This window comes from Pan troglodytes, chromosome 5 (assembly GCF_028858775.2).
Source record: "Pan troglodytes isolate AG18354 chromosome 5, NHGRI_mPanTro3-v2.0_pri, whole genome shotgun sequence".
NCBI lineage: Eukaryota > Metazoa > Chordata > Mammalia > Primates > Hominidae > Pan > Pan troglodytes.
The window spans coordinates 91806844-91828717 of record NC_072403.2 but is presented as its reverse complement, the minus strand read 5'-3'; the positions used below and the strand labels follow the sequence as shown (position 1 = coordinate 91828717).

At 39.8% G+C, this 21874-nt stretch overlaps 1 long non-coding RNA gene across 2 annotated transcripts in view; it reads left to right on the top strand.

Annotated features, from left to right (window-relative positions):
- LOC107975209 (uncharacterized) overlaps positions 1 to 20508 on the top strand; it is a 75447-nt gene extending 54939 nt beyond the window's left edge. For both annotated transcript variants that reach the window (XR_008548586.2, XR_001718552.3), the window contains exons 2-6: positions 16390 to 16517; positions 17649 to 18443; positions 18863 to 19003; positions 19519 to 19641; positions 19798 to 20508. This is a non-coding gene — a long non-coding RNA (uncharacterized LOC107975209). The remainder of the gene's footprint in view (positions 1 to 16389; positions 16518 to 17648; positions 18444 to 18862; positions 19004 to 19518; positions 19642 to 19797) is intronic.
- Positions 20509 to 21874: the final 1366 nt, after the last annotated feature.

Genomic DNA, 21874 nt, shown 5'->3' with positions numbered 1-21874 from the left:
TTTAGTCTCCTAGGAAAGATCTTTTTCCAATTGTTTAGTGCAATGTTCTTTATTGCTAGCTACTAGGCTTCCGTCTTAGCTTAATGAAAGAAGTTGGAAGATAAGTAATTTTTCACATAAGGAACAGCCTAGAAGCATATATGAATGGAAGCAATTTAGACCACATCCTTTCTTGTGATTTAGAGTAAAGCCTGGAAGACCCGGGTTGCTGTCTCTACAGCTGCTTCATGTTTTTTTCTTGATTGTTTATTTCTTAGATGAAGGAATCAATAAACGCGAATGGAATTCAAACGGAATAAATCTTACTGCCTGAATCACTCAATTCAGAGTAGCCTCCTGAGGATTTCACATTAAATGGTAGCCTTTTGTTCTATAAAAGAAAGTTAATTAACCTGTCTTGCAGCTTCTCAACAAATGTCTAATTTGTTCCCTGAATGTGCCCTATACAGAAGTAAAAATGGTTTGCCAGTTTCCAAGTTCGTGGAGTTCAGTAAAACTCTCCATAACCTTATATTTTTTAAATATATATTTGCCTTGAACAATCTTTTTAACCATTTCTTCAGGACCTTTTTTTTCCTTTCTTCACTTTTTCTAGGCCGAAGATGATTGATGACTCTTCAAGTATAAAAAGGCATTACTTATCATATCAATAGGGACCATACATAGCAAATCTGTTGGTTCTTTGCCGGTTTTGCTGGGGTTAAAATATCCTGGTCTTAATGAAGTAAGTGGCATTATTGTCCTAGTATTTGAAGTCTGAACAGAGATATTTTCTCTTTATGGTAATTCTAAAATTTAAATTAAAAATAAAACACGAGAAAGTTTAAAACTAAAATGAAATGAAAAGAAAAAAATTTTAGAGATCAATCTTATTTTTTCTTTTCTTTCTTTCTTTTTTTTTTTTTTTGAGACAGAGTTATCTCAAAAAAAGAGTTGTCTTTTCGCCCAGGCTGGAGAGCAGGAGAGCAATGGTGCAATCTCGGCTCACTGCAACCTCTGCCTCCCGGGCTCAAGTGATTCTCCTGCCTCAGCCTAGAAGAAACGTTGGTCAATGCAGACATTTATAAAAGTTTATAAATATTTTCCCAAACAAAGCTGAAAATCTAGTACAAACACCGCCTTCCTAAGAGTTGTCTTCTGCCTGACTGAGATTTTGGTTGGGCACTGCTACTTATTGCTTCCCCAGGACAATCACTTACCTTAGTTTCAGAAAGTTTAGTAACCACAGGCTAGGTATAAGGAGTACTGGGGCTCCTAATGAGTGCATGTGTCTCCTCTTCTCCCTCCAGCACCACAGAAGTCATGCCAGTTACTAATATTCATCACTGAACTAGTAAATCCCGGACGGAGAGCACAAATACTTCCAATTGACAGACTTATTTCTATGGCTACAGTCCTTTTCCCAAAGGATTGAAAAATGAGTGTGAAGATATAATTAAGTCCAATGTTATCTAGTCTTTTACCCTTGATCCTGGATCCTAGATAAAGCCTGGGACTGTGGGAGCTTTATAAGAAAGAGCAGTGTTGGTGCCCTACAGCTTGAAGCTGTGTGATTACTTTTGCTTTCTCTGGCCTTATGATCTTACTTCAAGATAGTACCAGGTACTGCCAGGTGGACACTCGAAGTTGCACATGATATCTGTGTTTGAAGGCTGTCTAAATAGCCAGTCTCTTATCTTCTGCAGTCCCTCAGAATTCTGACTCAGAGGCCTGCTGAGTCAGAATTGTCTCTGGGATATCCATTGGACAAAACCAGTCCTAAAGGGGAAAACAAATGCAACATACAGAGACCATTAAAGAGGAAAACAAAAACAGAGAGCACATATATGAACAAATGGTAGCAGAGAAATAAAAATCCATGGGCAAGAACTGATTGGTTTACAACTCTTAGATGAACTTTTTATAAATAAAGAATGAGAGAAAGATAGCCCATGCTTATTTTTTAAAAACTTGAAATGAACCCAGAGGATCTTAAAGTTTATTGCTTAAAACATTGACACTAAAGTTTACATATTAATGCATTTATAATTAATGTAAAAATGAGGGCTTAGTATTAACTAGGAATTTTTTTAAATGTTCTGCATGAGGCTCAACTGAGTTTCAAACAGATGCCAAAATATGTGCCATTTCCTTATTAAAAATAACATTGTTTAGCCTATTGACATCATTCATACAACTGATGAAGACCATTTGCTACTGGGTATGTTCTGGATACTGAGATATTGTATAATTTAGTGCAGGTATTTATCTTCATGCCATATGAGTCTAGACCATTTTCTCTATATCTGCTTATTATTTTATTCCTTTCCATTAATATCATGATTTATGATATATGCTAAGAAGGTTAACTACTCCCAGTATTTCCCTGTTACTTGGCAATCTGGTAGTCTCCTTCCTCTGTCTGCCAGAGGCAAGGTACACCAGGAAGACAAGATTATTTTGATGTTCAGCAGTGGAAAGATGTATTTTCTGCATGAAAATTGCAACTCGCTTCTAACCAAGAAGAGTTTTTGTATTATCTGCAGAGTTGTTCATGTTATCATTAACTATTAGAAAATGCCATGTATTGATGGTGACTTGTTGCATTTCATTCAGATTTTGTAAAACTTAAAGAAACATCAATTATTTGAGATGTCAAATAATAAAAATGTAGCTTTGTATATAAAAGTAACTGTGAATGCTTTCTAGGCTTGAACAATAAAATCCGTTCAATTGGTTGGGTACAGGGACTCACGCCTGTAATCCCAGTACTTTGGGAGGCCATCCTGAGCAGATCACTGGGCCCAGGAGTTTGAGGTCAGCCTGGGAAACATAGTGAGACTCTATCTTCACAAAAAATACAAAAATTATCCAGGCATGGTGGTGCGCACCTGTAGTCCCAGCTACTCAGGAGCATGAGGTGGGAAGATCACCTGAACCCGGGAAGGTCAAGGCTGCAGTGAGTCATGACCATGCCACTGCACTCCAGCCTGGGTGACAGAGTAAGACCCTCTCTCAAAAACCCCCCGAAACTGTTAAATTATAGCAATCATAATTAATGATAGTTTTTTATTATAAAGTGTAATAACAGTTGTAGAGATGTAGAAAATTCAGAACAGTACAAAGCAAAAATTACCTTTAATGTTATAGCCGAGGTCTGCAACTTCAAATATTGTAGGCTTGCCTTATGATATTTGCGACATTTATACATAACTTTTTAAAAATTGTGATCATACTGTGCATATGATTTTATAGATTTGTTGTAGAGTCAACATCTTCCCTTATTAAATATTCATCTAAAATATGATTATGAATAGTTATATAACAATTGAGCATGTGTTTGTACCATTATTTAATAATCTCCTACTAATACTTCCAAGGAATAAATAAAAAATATGAACTATTTTATACCTCATTCTAAGAAAATGTTTTACATAATTATGTGGGTTAGGAGTATAGTGATATATTAATATTTGGGTTATGTTTAGTTTTAATTCTTAATACATTAAGTATCAAAATAACTATCTGTATATCTCTGTGATTTCTTTGTTTTAGTATACTACACTAATATTTTTATGATTCGTCAGAATTTGTTCCAAGTACTATTAATTTTACTGTGGAGTTGGTGTTTAGTTTTTTCTTTTATAAAAGTATATTTTTTCTCTTTTATATATTATTCACAGTATAATATATAGTATATTAGATTATATTTTTCTTATGTATATGTATTGTGTGTGTTTATATATGTATACACAATACACACATACACACACACACACATATATTTCCTGAGGAGGATAGGCGTGAGACTAGTTAAGCAATGCTTTAAATGTTTGTTTTGTTGATTTTTCTGTTTGTTGATGTTTTGTTTTTGTCTTTTCATAATGAAGAGAATCTGCCATTTGAAGGTTGTCAGGTACATTTCTGTCTTCATTAGGATGGAGACCTCTGTCACTTTGATACAGGTGTCTTCCTTTGGGAAATTCAGTGGAGTGGTGTCGCTTTGATAATATAAACACAGTTAATTCTTGTTACTTGTGGTAGCTATGTTTTCTGAAGTCACCACAAATACTGCATTACCAAACACCGAACCATTGCTTCTAGGAGAAATACAGGATTAGATCCCTGAGAGTCTGGTCAAAACATTTTTGCAAAGTGACCAATACATGCTGTTCTTTTATGTGTGTTTCTGTTTAAAGACAACTTATTTAATATATATTGATTCAGTAACATTGAACTCATAGCCAGTAACACTATGACTCATGCCTGAAGTTTATCCAACATTTTTTTCTCCATAAGCTACATCATAGTCTTCTTGTGCTTAGCAATGCTAGACAGAACTTCATTACGGTGCTTGAGGGGCATTATAAACAGCAAAATCACCAAGAAAAGGCACAAAAATGAAAAAATGTGACACTAAATAGAATGCAAAAAGGACACTTATTTTCCGCATAAGAATTGAAACAAGAAGGCACAGTACTGCCTTGTTTGTTCTCAGCTGAAACATGTGACTCACGTGTTTGCTGCTCTGGGCATATCTGTGAATGACTGAGAAAGCTCCAGGAGTACTGATTTTGGGGTTACAAATAAATGTTATCCAGTAGAAAATTCACAAATATGAAATCTGGGAACAATGAGGATTGACTGTATTAGGAAAGAAGGTTCCCACTGACATATGGAAAGGGTTCGGTAAACTCCTCTGCGGTCTTACCCTTTAAATCTGCCTTTTCTAGTACTTCTTAGGATGCAGATCTAGTAATTAGAAAATTTGTGCATATTTACAAATTTCTTTGGCACAAAGAATTTTCTGGGTATAAAAGGATGGAGAAGTCCTTATTCTTTCCTTATTGTGGTGGAATATTATTCAACTTTATCTTATGGATGGCTAATGATTCCAATTGAGCTTATCTGGCGGGAAATTTGAGTGGGGCTCCTGAAGCATTCATCACAGGGTTTTCTGAACTACTAATCTGTGCTCAATAGGGAACTCCTTGTTTGACATGGAAGAGGAGTCAGTTTTGAATAGAGTAGTTGAGTCTGGCCTTGTAACTGCAGAACCAGCTTAAACCTATGAACCATTGTTTAAGTTGTTACAGGTGGCACAGAGCAAAGACTGAAAGTCATGTAGCCCTGGCATGTGGAATGAGAGACAGCTTTAACCTTCTAGTTGTTAACACCACCAGCATGGCAGATTAGCTATACTGGAATCATCTGGGACTAGTTAGAGACGCTATAAAAGCTTACCCCACCTCCAGAGCGGGAGAAAGATTTGGGTTTTGGCTCCTGTCTCCTTGCCGGTCAACTTGCAATACAGCTTTTTTTTTTTTTTTTCTTTTTCCAAAAGCCAGTGCCATATTATTGGCTTCTATGTGTCGGCCAGTGAGGCCATTGCTCGGTGACAGCCTTTCTGATCTAGCCACCATAGTGTGGAGGCATCCATTGAGAATGATGACCATGTGAATGTAAACAAGCTATGAGCCATAGCTGTGGCACCCAAGGTCGTGGCATGATTTTTTCTGGAGTATAGCATTTAAGGGATGGGATTGTTCTTCCTAAATTAGCTATTATAATCTTTGAAGCCTTAAAAGCAGCAGACTTCACTGAAGTCTCCTGGTATCCTTCTTGAATCACTGGCCAAGATTTCCTGCTTCTGCCCAAACAGATTTTGGAGTACTCCTGAGGCTTGGTGCTGGTAACATGCATGATAATTGTTGCAGATTTATTTTTTCTTTTGGGAGGTGGGAGTTGTTTTCAGCAGAATCCATCAATTTTCTTAGATTTTTATGTGATCTTACCTCCCCTTTCTCTGCTCAAACTTTAATTGTTTGAATGCCTGGAACATAACCTCGGGTCCATGTCTTCACGATCTCTTTCTCCCCAGTGATTTGGATCTAGGACTCTCAACTAGATCTAAACGGACTGATCTCTTCTCTTGTGTTCCCATCTCCACATAAAACTGCTTACTGTGCATCTTGGCTTAAATAAGGTATTTAAAACCAAAACTATCCAAATAAAACCTTATTTCTACAGTCTCCACTCACTCTTGTTTCTTTCCCTGTGTTTCTTATCTTAGTAAAAGGCATCACCATTCATCCAACTGCTCAAAACCAGAAAAATTGGGAGTTATCCTTGTTTCCTTTCTTTACTTCATGCATTGTTTCCAAATCCTCAGTAAGTTCTGTCATCCTGTGAAATGCGCCCAGAAGTATCCATTTCTCTCTATCCCCACTGCTAGTATCTTTTTTTTTTGAGACAGAGTCTCGCTGTGTCGCCCAGGCTGGAGTGCAGCGGCCCCATCTCTGCTCACTGCAAGCTCCGCCTCCCAGGTTCACGCCATTCTCCTGCCTCAGCCTCCCCAGTAGCTGGGACTACAGGCGCCCGCCACCGCGCCAGGCTAATTTTTTTTTTTTTTTTTTTTTGTATTTTTAGTAGAGACGGGGTTTCACCGTGTTAGCCAGGATGGTCTCGATCTCCTGACCTCGTGATCCACCCGCCTTGGCCTCCCAAAGTGCTGGGATTACAGGCGAGAGTCACCACGCCCGGCCCCCACTGCTAGTATCTTAATCCCAACCGCCATGATTTCTTGCCAGGATGATCTCAATTGCCTCCTACTGGCTATTCTGCTTTCACTCCCTTTTGCCTCCTTCCACCAGGTACACAAAAATGATTTTTAAAATGTTGGGTCATATTACTCCTGTTTCACTCTCCCCCTTTTTTTAAGAGACGGGTGTCTCACTCTGTCACCCCGGCTGGAGTGCAGTGGTGCAATTACAGCCTTAAACTCCTGGGCTCAAGGGATCCTTCCACCTCAGCCTTTTGAATAGTTGAGAGCACAGGCATGTGCTACCATGCCCTACTTTTTTTTTTTTTTTTTTTTTTTGGTAGAGACAGGGTCTCCCTATGTTGCCCAGGCTGGCCTTGAACCCCTGGCCTCAAGCAATTCTCCTGCCTTGGCCTTCCAAAGTGCTGGAATTATAAGCATAAGCCATGGTCCCGGCTGTGGTTAAACTCTTCTAATGGATCAAATAAATTATTTAAATATTGCTTTCTCAGCAAGGCATTTTCTCATCACCTTTTCTAATGTTGTATGCCCCCTTCAGCACTGTTTCTCACACTATCACTTTATCCTCTTTATCAACTCACTTCCATCAGTATGATCTTGTGTATTCTTGTTTATTTGTATATTGACTATTTCCTCCACTACAACATAAATGTAGCGTGCGTGCCTTTTTTTGTTCAGTAGAATATCACAATGCCTTAGCATAAGTCTGAGAAGGTAGTCGCTTTTAAACAGACAATTGCGAATTAGTGAAAGAAAATCTTTTAAGGAGTCTAATACGCAGAAAAAGAGCTCAGAGCAAAGCTGTTCTGGTCTTATGGGAAGAACGGAGGGAGCGGTTAGTTGTAATGGTAGAGAGACCCTCACTCGAACCTTTCTTCCGGTTCCTACTGAGGCTTCTCAGAGAACAACTTGAAAATCTGGAGCACTGTAGGGAGGGGAGAAGCCAGCAAGACAGAGCTGCCTTGGTCAATAATCTTTAAAATAGTTTTAAAACATCACTGCGATAAATCTGTTGTATTGGTCAAGGGTCTCTAGAGGGACAGAACTAATGGAATAGAGATATATACAAAGGAGAGTTTATTAAGTGTTAACTCACATGATCACAAGGTCCCACCATAGGCCGTCTGCAGGCTGAGGAGCAAGGATAGCCAGTCCGATTTCTAAAACTGAAGAACTTGGAGTCTGATGTGCAAGGGCAGGAAGCAGCCACCACAAGAGAAAGATGTAGGCTGTGAGGCTAGGCCAGTCTCTCTTCAAATTTTTCTGTCTTCTTATACTTTAGCTGAGCTGGCAGCTGATTAGATTGTGCTCACCCAGATTAAGGGTGGGTCTGCCTTTCCCAGCCCACTGACTGGAATACTAATCTCCTCTGGCAACACCCTCACAGACACGCCCAGGAGCAATACTTTGTATCCCTCAATCCAATCAAGTTGACACTTAGTATTAACCATCACATTAGTAAAAATAGTAGCCAGGGTCTATTCATGGTTTTATGCATTACTTGCAAAATGCCTTTCATTGACACGGAAGCCTCAAATAGTAACAAGCAAACAACTAAAAACTTCCTTTGCTGAGCCGAAACATCTTTGGTAAATAGTTTTGTGATAGGTATTTGAATGTTGCTTGGGAGGGCTATCAGCCAGGTCACTAGCAAACAAATCCTCAAGCCAACTAGGAAAGTCTCTAAAAGTCGGTAGGCAATAACATTGGGAAAACAAATTGTAAGCGTGGTACTGTTTTCTGGCATCGAGTTATTGGTTTTGTCACTGAAATAGTAAACAATTCACTTCCCAAGAAGTTGTTTGGTTTAGAAAATTGCATGTAATAAATTTCTTATTCTGAACATTAAGAAAGCAATAAATAATTTTAAGAAATTATTTTTTCCCATTATCCAAAAATATATAACAAATATTTTCTTTAAAAATATTGATTTGTAGGGCTACCTTTCCCAAAATATTCATACGTCTTGACCTTGCCTGGAATAAATGCATGATATTCTCAAGGGAATATATCTCATTTGACAAAGCCCACCACACTCCTCCAACCATAATGACATGTGAATCCTGGACAGATGGCTAGACTCTCTCACAAGCCCCAAAGCTCTATTGAATTCTTGCCTTAATGAAAGAATAATTGCTTTAGACTGTAAACTTCCTGATTGCTCTAGTGGAGATGATACTTAGGATGAGAAATCAAATATTTTTCAAGGCATTTGATTTTTTTATATAGAACCAAATTTTAATTATTTAAAAATTATATTTAAATATTTTGAAATAATGTTTTCACTTAAGTATTACAACTCCAAGAATAGGACAACAGGTTTTGGAAAACAGACCTGTGCCTTGTAAGCATAGGCACAGGGCAAATGTTGATTTGTTGACAGCTGAAAGTAGGAAAAAAGAAGGAACCGAAAAAGGACCAACCCTTGGTATTAGTCAGGACTTTTTAGTACAAATTCAGAAACCTCATATCACACTAACATTTATTATTATAAAGGCATTTATTGGCTCATAACTGAAACACCCAGCAGTACACCTGGCTTCAAACACAACTGGAACTGGGGGCACAAGGGATGTCACCAGGTTCAGTTTCTCTCTATCTCAGCTTTTCTTGCTCTATGGTGACTTGATTCCCAGCTCCGCTTTGCAGAGCTTAGACAGCTTCCAGGCTCACACTGTTTTTACCATTATCTGTGTGAGTGGAAAATAGTACCTGCCTCTTCCTGGACTGTATTAGCGAAAGTGTCAGTGGGTCTTACTGGCTTTCTCTGAGCCAGTCACTGCAGCCTGAGGAATATCACAGATCAGAAAGGACTGCTAAGATCTAGGAGAGTCCAGCCATATGTAGGTCAAAGTTACAGGACAGGGACTAAGGTCCAGGGAAGAAGATCCAGTTCCTGCCCCACTGATAGAGGCAGCCTGAATTTGGGCAAGTTTCTTCATCTCTCTCAGCTTCATTTCTTCTTGAATAAAAATTCCTAGTTTATAATGTTTAGAGGATTAAATGAAATAAATAAAGCACCTAACAGAATAGTAGACTCTCAATACATTTTAAAGATGATTTAATTTTTATTCTATTTCTTTTCTGGCCTTTGAGTCCAGTCACTGCATAAGCATCAATGACCACTGTCGCCACTAGGTGGCAATCATGTGATGGAAGGTAATGGCCTGACTTTCTGGCCAGTGAAAAATTAAGAATTGGCTGAAACCTGACAATTGGCAGTGAGAGGAAAGCGTGGGGGACTGTGAGTCCAATTCCTGCTGCACTGAAACCACGCTGTGTGACCTTCATCAAGGTCTGAATTGATCTATAGCCTGGATTTCCTCAAGTAAAACTTGGAGGCCAATTCAGTCTTCATTTGTCTATAAAATCTTTTGAATCTGTAAAAAGAGAATCTTATAGAGTAATAACTGTGACTGTAATCTCAAAAGCCAAAAACTGTTCAACAGTCTTGATTGTTAATATGTAGTTTAAAAATATGATTGTATGAAGCATAATCCATTCATTTATTGCTAAGTTTTAGCTACCCCAGGGATCCAAAAAGAGTTCATGCAATTTTGTAAGGTGACTAATGGGCCCGCAGAGATGCTGTCAAGTTATACACAGCTCAGAAAATCATCCTCTGAGGCATGCAAGTCAGAAAACTCACTATTAAAAAAAGTCACACTGAGCAGCTTCAAAAGTATTTTTCCGCCATGTAATTATGTTTTAATGTTAGGTTCTTAAAATCACTTGGAAAAGAAGAAGCAGCTTAAAAAATTTCAGGTCTGAAATGTGTTAGAAGTATCTGGAGCAGCAGGAGGATGAATCAGGAAGTGACATTTAATTGGGTTTAAGAACAAAAAATGATGACTCTCCACTTTTGCATGAATCAAGCCTTTATAACAAAGTTGAAATAAGATGATGTGATAAAAATTAGCATTTATCTGATATAATAGATTGGGGGGATATTGTATTTTCTTAATATGAAATTCTTTAGTATAAGGAAGTTATGTGCTGGTTCCATCTTGATTAGTATAAAAATCCTTGTAAAAGGAGAACCAATTGAAATTCCAGGGGTGTCCACACATTTCTTCATTCCATGGAGATGTGGAACAGCCTAGTCTAAATACTTGACCTTTATTTCTCAGCATGCTGTTTTTTTAGGATAAAGCCTCCTGAATTCTTAAACCTGGAAGGTAGGGGCGAGGATTTGTTGGTGGCGTGTGGATCAAATGAGTTCAGGTTTTCTTTATCCTTTATAAATCTCAACTTTGCTTTACACAGTGCCTTATCAGAGGGGAGAGATCATTAAGGTATATATGTGGGGTTTTTTTATTTGTTATTTTTTTGCTGCTATAGAGGTATCTGAAAGAATGAGGACTGTTTTGCTTTTACCTCTCTATTTTTCCCTTCTCTATTTAAAGGAGGTAGCCAGAACTTTTGCCCTCTGGGTGGTTTGTTGTGAGGTCAGAACAGAAAGCCCTGACCTTTAAGGTTCCTTTAAGGCTTAAGATGCAGCATGCTGCCTGTGCCCCCAGTTTCTGATTCAGCAAGTCTGGGATGGAGTTCAAGAATCAAGAATTGGCCTATATATATAAACTTTAAGTTCTGGGATACATGTGCAGAACGTGCAGGTTTGTTACATAGGTATACACATGCCATGGTGGTTTGCTGCACCCATCAACCGTCATCTACATTAGGTATTTCTCCTTCTAACTGTAACTACGGGACCCACGTGCTGAGAACTACTGCATTAAGGTAACTGCTCCTCCTGGCCACCTGGAAACCTACCTCCCTTGCCTGAAACCTGAGCTCACTGAGAGGGCTGGCACGGGCGGGAATGGGTCAATGAGTTTGTCCAGGGAACATGGAAGCTTTTGAAATGGGAGGAAGGGACATTCCCAAAGCCCCTTTCTTGGCACTGCCCCAGTCAAGCTGCTACTCAGGTGAGAATGCGGCTTGAAGGGAAGCAGCTTGGTGCAGAACCAGGAGAGCCAGCCGCCTCAGTTGGAGCCTCGGAATGAAGATTCAGAGCACCCTGGACCCACTGAGAGACTTGCTCATTTTCTGGGCACCAAATAATCCTCCCAATTTTTAGGTAAACCCAGGGAGGAGGGGAGGAAACAAATAATGAAGACTGAATTTCTTGCAATTCAGTGACATAGGGGATGGCAGCCATATTGAATTTGATTTGAAGAAAAGGTATTTCCTGCCTACCCAACTTTTAGTAAATGCCACACCAACTACATGAATTTCTGGATTAAAACATACAATCTACATATATTAATATTTGTGACCTTAATACAAGTTCTACCCTTGCCGTGGCTCTGTGTTCACTTGGCAGGGAGGGGCAGAGCTTATAAACTGAGCTGTGCAAATCTCACCCTTGTTCAACCATGTCTTGCTGAGCAGGCACATGGGGGCTGAAACCTAATCAGGCTGAGAGAAAAGGGTGACGTTTGCTAATTTTCTAATGTACCTACATAACTCCTGCATAATCTGACATCATATGAATATATCACACTTAAGGCATTTTCTCATTGACTTCTACGTGGTTTCTACTTTTCATTGCTATAACAAATATCCTAATACATTTCTCCTGCACTTGTGGGTTCTTTTGAATTAGATACCTGAAATTTTGACTTGATTTTTTTTTTCTTACAGAAATTCTGTCAATGGGACATGCATGTGAGTTTAGAAGCAATTCTTTCTTTAATATGCAGAGGCTTCTGGGAGTGCTCAGGCCATCAACCAAAGGTGTTCATTAGCCCATACAAGCTGCTTTCCTCAATTTCTAGATGAGATATACTGTTATGAGAAAATGGAAGAAAAATTACAGGAGAACAAATAGGGAATTGCTAAGATATGTACATCTGTAGTGAGGAGAGGAGTTGGGGGCTTGGGGGCAGGGGTGAAATGCCTAGCGACTTAAATGACATAAGGCACTGATTTCCTGAGTGTTGAGTAAAGGGATGTTAGAAGATAGAAAATTGCCAAGGATTAGTTTGTAACTCAAAATTATAGCTCAGTCCAATCCCATTTCCCACTAAAAGAGGGAAACATCTTTGTCTCCCTCTTCTTTCCCCTCTCCCACAGGAGTAGCTGACTCCTCCCTGTTCCAGGACCCAGGGCTCAGGCTGACTTGTGTTAAGCTTCCATCTGGGTTAAACAGATTTCAGGAAGATCACGTGGAAAATTAAATGCCACTGCAGCATTGTTTCTACAGGAAATGAGTTTCTCTTTGCAAACAATTATTTGCTTTCGGTATACAACCACTTATCATAAGGAGGGAGCCTGTCTGTGCTTATAAAGCTTAAATTTGAAGGACTCCAGTTATCTTAATTTAAAATTAAAATAGCCTAATTTGAGAAGAAACCATGTTCTTAAATTTCCAATAGATGTACCAATATGTATTTACTGCAATTTCTATGTTGGGGTGGTTTGTTGTCATTTTAAATGTGAGGCTGGAACACTATAATATGTCCTGTCTTCTTTTTGCCTGTTAAACAAGGCGAGCTAGGGCAGCTTCTCAAAAGGCTCAAGAGGCACAGTCAGTGATCTCAGGCCACCCTGGATGGCGGGAGGCCACGAGAGGGGGCTTGCACCACCAGCTGCAGAGAATTGTTAAATTCCTGACCTAGTTTTTGAAACTATTCAAGGAGAAAGCAGGGACACAAATACTAGCTCTAGCCTCGTTCAATGAGACCACGTTCCTGTTTTCATTTCACTTTAGCCGCATTTGTTCGAGCAGCAGGTGAAGCGCCTTTCAAAAGACTGTCATCTCCAAGGGAAGTCATCTGTTTTACATTAATTGTCCATTAGTCTCCAAGCCTCGATCCATTAAAGTCCTCAGCCACTCATTACGTATATTGTGCAGGAGTCCTGCTGTCAGCTTTTCAATGCAGAGCTGTTTTTCTGCATCTGACTTAATTGCTCTAAGTGCCTGTTCCTTTGAGAGAGCCTAGAGCGTACCAATTAATGCTAACTTTTTTTCCTTGCTAGGTTGAACAGATAAGCCATGGTGAGGCCAGTTCAGCTGCTATTTACTCAAATTTATTAGAGACCCTTCTGCCTTAAGCTCACACAGTGGGTAGTTTACATCAGTACTGCCCTGTTTGCCTGATGACTCCTGGATATGTTTTGAATGGACTTAATTTTCTATAGTGAAAATGCTCCATAAATTTACAATCTATCCATGTTATTTTGATGAGGGGTTTAAATTCCATTTGCTCCTGATTAGTTTAAACATGTAATTTTTAAATGCATGTGGCATTCTAAACAACAGCTTGGATGAAATTGACTTTGTTGATGGAAAAATTAAGCTTTCATCCTTTCAAATGACAGCTCGAGGGGTGGCCGTACAATAATTTAATTACAGTAGCTTCCTTAATTACAGCTGACTCACCTACCTTTAGCTCCATTACCGTTTTCCTTAATAAACACGAATAAATGGAGGAAAAGCAAAAATTAAGAAAACCAATCTTAGAGTAGCTTTTATAAATTTTTGATAGGCATAGAGGCAAATACAAATATGTGAGACTCAGAGAAACATATTAACCCCTTCAACTCTAAAAGAACTAGAAAAACCACAATTTTTTTTCTTTTTAAAATTGTACCATAGTCCCACTTATTAATATTAAATTTTATATTTTATTAATATTCAAAATATCCAATCAATATAAATTCCTGTCAAGATATGGTAATATATCTATAAATTCAGATTCTGAGTAATGACTTGATATTAATTGAATTTATTGCAGGTTTTTAAATCTTTACTACAGTTTAATTCCATCCTATAACTAAGTTTGTTAACAAATGGCCCTGTTAATAGATAGTTAAGTACCTGTGTATTGATTTGCTTAATTACATCTAAACAATACCAAAAAATAAAAACCACACAGATGCACCCAGACTGATTTAAATTGCAGGATATCATGAAAATTAAAGACAGACTTCTGTGTCTTATTTCCTGAGGATTGTTGGGGAAATATGCACTTTTGGCATAAGCAAACTACTTAGAACAAAAATAGCAACCATTCTGGGAAACATTTACATTAGGTGAAATCTGTCTCTGAGGCTGTCTGCCTTCCACCCAAGAGCTCCCTGACCTGGCAGCGGCCTGTCTCCTCTCTATTCTCTCCCCTTCCTCAGCTGGAGGCCAGTCGTGTAGCTCATATCACATGGCCCTGGTCAGTAACAAGGCATTATTAGCAAAGACAGCTATTTAGAGGTAGGGTTTTGAACTCTCTGAGGATTATCATTTTCTTAATCTTCACTATCTTCATCCTCATCTTCAATCAACAGTTTTGAGAGCAGACTGTGTACAGAGCATGGAGAGCCACTGAAGTTGTTCCCCTCTCCCCAAAATAGTAACCTTTCTCATCTAGATGAATGAGCTCCTCTGATAAATTCTACAAGTATTGTTCCTGCTTCATGGGCATTGAGAGTGGCCTCCTCCATCTTTACAGAAGGAAATTATCACCTCCAAATTAGACTAGTTTATTCCTAGAAAATTCCTTCAATACCCCCTCATCTGTAGGATATTCATTTAAAAATCCTATCAGCTTTTTTCTCAACAGTTTTCAGGAAGAGAGCTTTGGAAAATACTAAAATATCAGTCTAACAAATTCAAAGACATATATTAGGGCCTTTAAGACCTCATACACTTCCCCTTGGCCTCCAGGATAATGCTCCTTAATCCTAATTAGCTTTTACAGCATGATTAGTGTTTGCCAATGATGATTAGAGGTGCCAAATTCACCAAACCAATTAGTAGCAGAATTATAGGATCCTGGTGCGGCTTTATTTTGATTCTGATTCACCTTTTACATCATCTTTGTCGTTGCCTCGTTTTTCCAAGGTAGCAATGCTTCTATATTTCTGTGTTCTCATTTTGACTGTAGTGTTTTGATTGAGAGTCTGGAATGTTGTTCACACAAGGGGAATCTTGCCCAAAAGAATATTACTTCTAAGGTCTTCACTCAGGAGTTTAGTGATGTACTTGTGCTGCCTTTGTATTACAACCCTTTGTATTAAAACCCTTCTGATTATGGTTGAATCTGTTCCCCACCTCTGACAGATACACCATAGGGTGACCCCTAATGAGTCATGCTCTTAATCCCCTTGCCATGAATGTGGGTGGAAATCATAACTTGCTTTTAACCATAAGATACAACAAAAGTAAGGAAATACCACTCCTGTAATTATGGCAAAGTCTTAGGGACTTTCTTCAGGTATAATTAAGATCCCTAATCAAGTGACTTTTAGTTAAACAAAAGAGCACTTACCCTCAGTGGGCCTGGCCAAATCAGTGAGCTTTTTAAAAGAGGGTCCAGGCCTTCCCTGAAGTTCGAGACCTGAAGCAGTAAAGACTCTTATTTCTGTTGCTGGCTTTGAAGAAGCAAGCTGCCATTAATTCTACAGTCATAAAGAAATGAATTCTGCCAACAACCTGCAGGAGCTTAGAAGCAGATCCTAGCATTTCCATTGCATCCTCCAGATGAGGATGCAATCCACCTTGATTTCAGCCCTGTGAGACCCTGAGCAGAGAACCCAGTTATGACATGCCCAGATTCCTGACCCACAAAAACTGTGAGATAACAAATGGGTATGGTTTTTAGGCCATCAAATGTGTGATTATTTATTATGCAGCAATAGGAAATTGATGCACCACCCTTGCAATAAAGATACTTTGTTTTATTATCCAGTATCCCATATATCATTTTTAAATAAGTAGATCATTATACATGAACTCCACACAAGGGCTTCTTATACTTTGTTGTTAGAAAACTTACCCACGTCACATCTCAGGCTCTAGAGATGACTTACCATCTAACCCTTATGTTTCCTATCAACTTTACTGTTAGATAAACTAGAAGATTTGGTGCCCAGCATGAAGAAGAGTTCCTTTCAAGTACCTGTATGTCCCGAATGTATTCCTTCCAGTGGGTTCTTGGTCTCGCTGACTTCAAGAATGAAGCCTTGGACCCTTGTGGTGAGTGTTACAGTTCTTAAAGATGGTGTATCTGGAGTTTGTTCTTTCAGATGTTCAGATGTGTCCAGAGTTTCTCCATTCCAGCGGGTTCGTGGTCTCCCTGACTTCAGGAGTGAAATCGCAGACCTTTGCAGTGAGTGTTATAGCTCTTAAAGGTAGTGCAGACCCAAAGAGTGAGCAGCAGTAAGATTTATTGGAAAGAGCGAAAGAACAAAGCCTCCACAGTGGGGAAGGGGACTGGAGCGGGTTACCTCTGCTGGCTTGGGTGGCCAGCTTTTATTCCCTTATTTGGCCCCGCCCATGTCCTGCTGATTGGTCCATTTTACAGAGTGCTGATTGGTCCATTTTGCAGAGTGCTGATTGGTCCATTTTACAGAGTGCTGATTGGTGCATTTACAATCCTTTAGCTAGACATGGAGTGCTGATTGGTGCATTTTTACAGAGTGCTGATTGGTGTATTTACAATCCTTTAGCTAGATACAGAGCACGGATTGGTGCATTTTTACAGAGTGCTGACTGGTGCATTTACAATCCTCGAGATAGACAGAAAAGTTCTCCAAGTCCCCATTCAACCCAGGAAGTCCAGCTGGCTTCACCTCTCACCTGGACACATCTGTCCTTTGGCTACCTTTACATCAGTGGTTCTTTAACATTTTGGTCTCAGGGTTTCTTTACATCAAAAATAATTGAGGACCCAAAGAAACTGTGTTTATTTGAGTAATGTTTATCATCTACTATGTTAGAAATTAAAATGGGACGAATTTTAAATCATGAGAATGCACAGGCACACATTCCGTTAGCAGTCAATAACATTGTCACTCAGCATGGGAAAACCCACGGGTTGCTTGTGAAAGAGTGAAAGAAAAACACGAGGTAACATCATAGTATTATTACAAATTGACCTTGCAGATCTGAAAGGTCTTGGGAACCCCTAGAAATCACACTTTGAGACCACATCTTGAAAACCATTGCTTTATGTTTTTAGCATTTTTTTGTTTTATATTGCATTAAATTTTATTAAGCCAACTTACATAAGTTTATAAAATATATGAGGTAAACTTTTTTTAAAAAATGAAAAAGGCAAAATACTAGCTATGTAATTGTGCTGTTTATTCCCCACCTGCCCCACAGATATGTGCTCACCCTTCTCTGCTCAGCTCTGTGCCTGGGAGGCTGACCTCTACAGACTGCATCACCAGGCTTCCGCCCTCTGGCTTCCAGATGGATTTGGCCAATGGGCAGCACCAGTGGGAAAGGAGAGGACAGGAGGAGAGACAGTCTGAGGTCATGTATTTATCCCCCTCTTCCCTACCCCATGACAGTTCTGACAGGCAGCCCCTCCGTTTCTCCAGCTCTCAGCTGAGCTCCAGTAACAAGCTTCCTTCTCTTTCCCCTTTAGGGTTGGGGTGGCAAGAGCCACCACCTGGGTGTCTCACTATATCTTGTTGGCTTCCCTAATCCTGCCTACATTAATCATTTTCTTAAATTTCAAACTCTCTTGATGCTTCCATTTGTTTCCCGAGGAATCCTGGCTAATGGAGCAAGCTTGGACACATTCCTTCATTTCACACGTCCTCAGTTTATTTAGCTGTAAAATGAAGGGCCTGAGCAGCCTTTCCCAAAGTGGATTCTGCACATCAGTCTCACCATATTCCATTTTGTATTCTGTGGTCAAATATGTTTGGGAAACACTGAATATAATGTCCCCTTTTGGAGAGCCACAATTTGTGGCACCGTATCAACAATTCTGAGAGGTCCTGAAGTAGATACACCTGTTTTACCCTGTTTAGTTCAGCATTTCCCAAATATAGTTAACAATGGAACCACTGTTTTTTGCTTGTTTGCTTTTGCAGAAAACCCTAATAACATAGAGAAAACACCAGATCAAGTTGGGCCATGTATGGCATTGTCTTATTCTGTGGAAAGGTATTCATTTTATATTTTTGAATATTTTCTGGTGGCCCCTCAATCCTGAAGTCTAAAATTTCCCACCCATGTGGCTCAGCTTGCTCTAGGCACAATAATGGAATTCTATTTCTGTGACCTCAGTACAATGTTGAGCTTCTCTTCTGACCATGACTTTGTCGTGGTAAAGAAGTATCCCTCTAATTAAGATCAGGATTGAAAATAGAATTCCAGGAATAGCTGAATACACAATACACATTTACATACAGCACAATTGCATCCAAGCCCCGTGGAGTGTGGTGGTGCAAAGTAAGGTGTGAATCCCACTGAAACTTTCTGAAAGTGCGTGGTTGTCATGAACAACACTGACAAATCTCAGGCCCTCCTTGCTTCCTGTTACAATAAATAACTACCTTTTCTTCTTTTTCTTTTGGAGACAGATTGGAGTGCAATGGCACGATCTCAGCTCGCCGTAGCCTTGACCTCCCAGGCTCAAGAGATCCTCTCACCTCAGCCTCCTGAGTAGCTGGGACTACAGGCACATACCGAATGCCCAGAAAATTTTTTTCTTGTGAGGGCTGGTGGGTAGAGCCTGGGTCTCTCACTATATTGCCTGGGCTGGTCTTGAACTCCTGGGCTCAAATAATCCTCCTGCCTTGGCCTCCCAAAATGCTGAGATTATAGACGTGAGCCACTGTGCCCAGCCAGTAACTACCGTTTTGATCAGATCATTTCTAGAGAAATATATATCCCCTCCTGATTTTCTATTGTCAAAGCCCCAGTATCAGGCACTCATCCCTTTCCAATGTGGCACAAAGCAGGGGGCTTACCCCACTTCCAGGGCTGAATCCTGGCTGAACTAAGCCCATTTGTATGGCCCCATTCTCTTTCCAATAATAGGTTTAGGGGTGGGCTTGTGACTCATTTCTAGCCAGTGGGACATGCAAGAGAGGTGGAATGCTGGGAGTTTAGAGGGAGAGTTTTCTCTGTTTCTGAAAATACAAACACGAGAAACCATGCTCCCTTTTTGGCACCCAATGGTATTTTGTTTCTAGATGTGTTACTTAGGAATGTGGCAGCTGTCTTGCCTCCACAGGGAGGACAGCGTCAAAATAGAACTGATGCTGAGGACAGCAGAGGAGAGGACAAGACAAACCTGAGTGGATGGCATCATGGGGCCTCTGATTGTTCCTGCATCCATTCCATGTGGTTTAAGCCAGTTGAGTCAGCATTTTCTGTCTTGAATCCCAAATCTTTATAAATGATAGGTGTACCTTTTAATGGAACTATTCTTGGCCTCAAATTCTTCCCAGATATACCCTGTGAGTGTTCAGGAAGCAGCAGAATATTAAACACCACATTTCTTCATTCACAGGCCTCCCTCCTCCTGTGTCCCTGACATACAGTGACAGTGCTGCCCTGCAGGATGGCATATCAGAGAGCTCAGGATGGATGCAGTCAAGGACGACAGCCCATGTCCAAAAAAGCTGCCTGCTGAACATTTGCCCAGCAGATTTTATAAAGAAAGGAAACATCTTAGTGATTTTCTTGCCTCCAGAAGATTCCCTGATCCAATCTTTCCTTGGCACAAACTTTTAGTTATTGTGTTTACATATACATTTTATATATGCGTGGTCATTATTGTATCTGTTTTATTTGGGGACTTTATCTTGATGTGTGTTATACCTAATACACTGCAATATAAATTATGTAATTATGTGCTTTTTTTTGAGATGGAGTCTCGTTCTGTCACCCATGCTGGAGTGCAGTGGTGTGATCTTGGCTCACTGCAACCTCCACCTTCTGGGTTCAAGTGATTCTGCTGCTTCTGCGTCTCAAGTAGCTGGGAATACAGGCGCCTGCCACCACACTCAGCTAATTTTTTTTTTTTTTTTTAAGTAGAGGTGGGGCATCACCATGTTGGCCAGGCTGCTTTCGAACTCCTGACATCAGGTGATCCACCCACCTCAGCCTCACAAAATCCTGGATTACAGGCATGAGCCACCACACCCGCCCTGTGCTTTCAATAAGTACTTTCTCACTGCTTACTGACTGATACCCCTAGCTTTTGTATCATGAGGAAAAAGAGGCATAAGAGAATGAATCCCTGGCCCCAGTATCAGTCAGGATTTAATCAGAAAACAGAAGTCATGCTAGGTTTTTGATGAGTTGGAGAGAGTTGAAAGAGGAATTAAGGCTTGCACAACCATTAGAAGGGCTGGGTAAGGAAAGGTCAGAAGGTTGCTCTTAGGGCATCTGAAATGCAGAGATCTCAAGAGAAATTGGGGCTTCTGTTGTGATCAAGTTGCCCATAGCAGGTGCTTCTCAGGAGGACCCTGAGAAGCTGAGGCTCTGAGTAACCGCCTGTAGCTGGCACTAAAGAAAAATGGCTTCTCCTTTTCTGCCTCAGACGTTTCATGGGGGTGCCTCTCACTGGACAAATGTAACCTCAAGGCACATAGGAAAAGAACTGGGTAATGAGGTTTCTGGTTTTCCTCCAAGACAGAGAAGAGTGGAGGGCTGGGGAGCATAAGTTACAATGAAGTTGAGCTATCAACAGACCACCCAGAAACAAAACCTCCCATATATTAATGAAAAATAAAAAAAGCAAACAGCAATTGATAAACAAATGTATTTAAGTTATACCAAGGGCAAGATTGCTCTGTCAAAAAGCATTTGATAATCAGTTAATTGGTAAGTGTCTGCTATGCAGAATTAGAGGCAGTTTTTTTTGTTTGTTTTTGTTTTTGTTTTAGATTATTTCTTGCTCAAAACTCACTCAGGTTCCTGGGCTATAATACTTGAGCCAGATAGAGCAGCTTTGATCTCACTGGCAGTTTGTTTAGAAGCCTGAGATCTGGAGTGGCTTTCTAAAATCTTCAGCTCTAAAAACCAATACAGTTTAGTAAAAATCTATACATTTGCTTGCAATAGTCTCAAGTACATAGTAAAATGACAGAAATGATTTCAACCAAGAAATTAGCCATTTTCTTCCTCTTGATTTAAGAAGGGAGAAATAGCTTTGGAGGGAAGTGGCAATATTTCTAAATTTACACACAAATTCACACCGACAGTATGCTCCTAATGGTTGCCACATTTAGAGCTAACCTGGTTTTCTGAGATTGATCTGGGACGGAAGGAGAAAGAACAGCTAACTGACCGGAAGCTAAACGCCACAAGGCAAAGCCTTTTTGTTAGAAGCTGAAGATTATAATATTTCTAGGGGAGGCTGGATGCTTTGGTTAAGAGAGACCTAGTTATGAATCCAGCCTTCTAAAGACCTCCAGGGAGAACTCTGCAAGTCTCCTCAGGGCAGGGGTTCTGGGAGTTTCTAGGTTCTTGCAATTCCTGCAAGCAAACACATCAACACACAAAAAAGCACTGGGAATTCAGAGTCCCAGAGAAGCACATTTGGGTACATCCCTCAAGGTTAAGATTTGCTGGAAACTTTG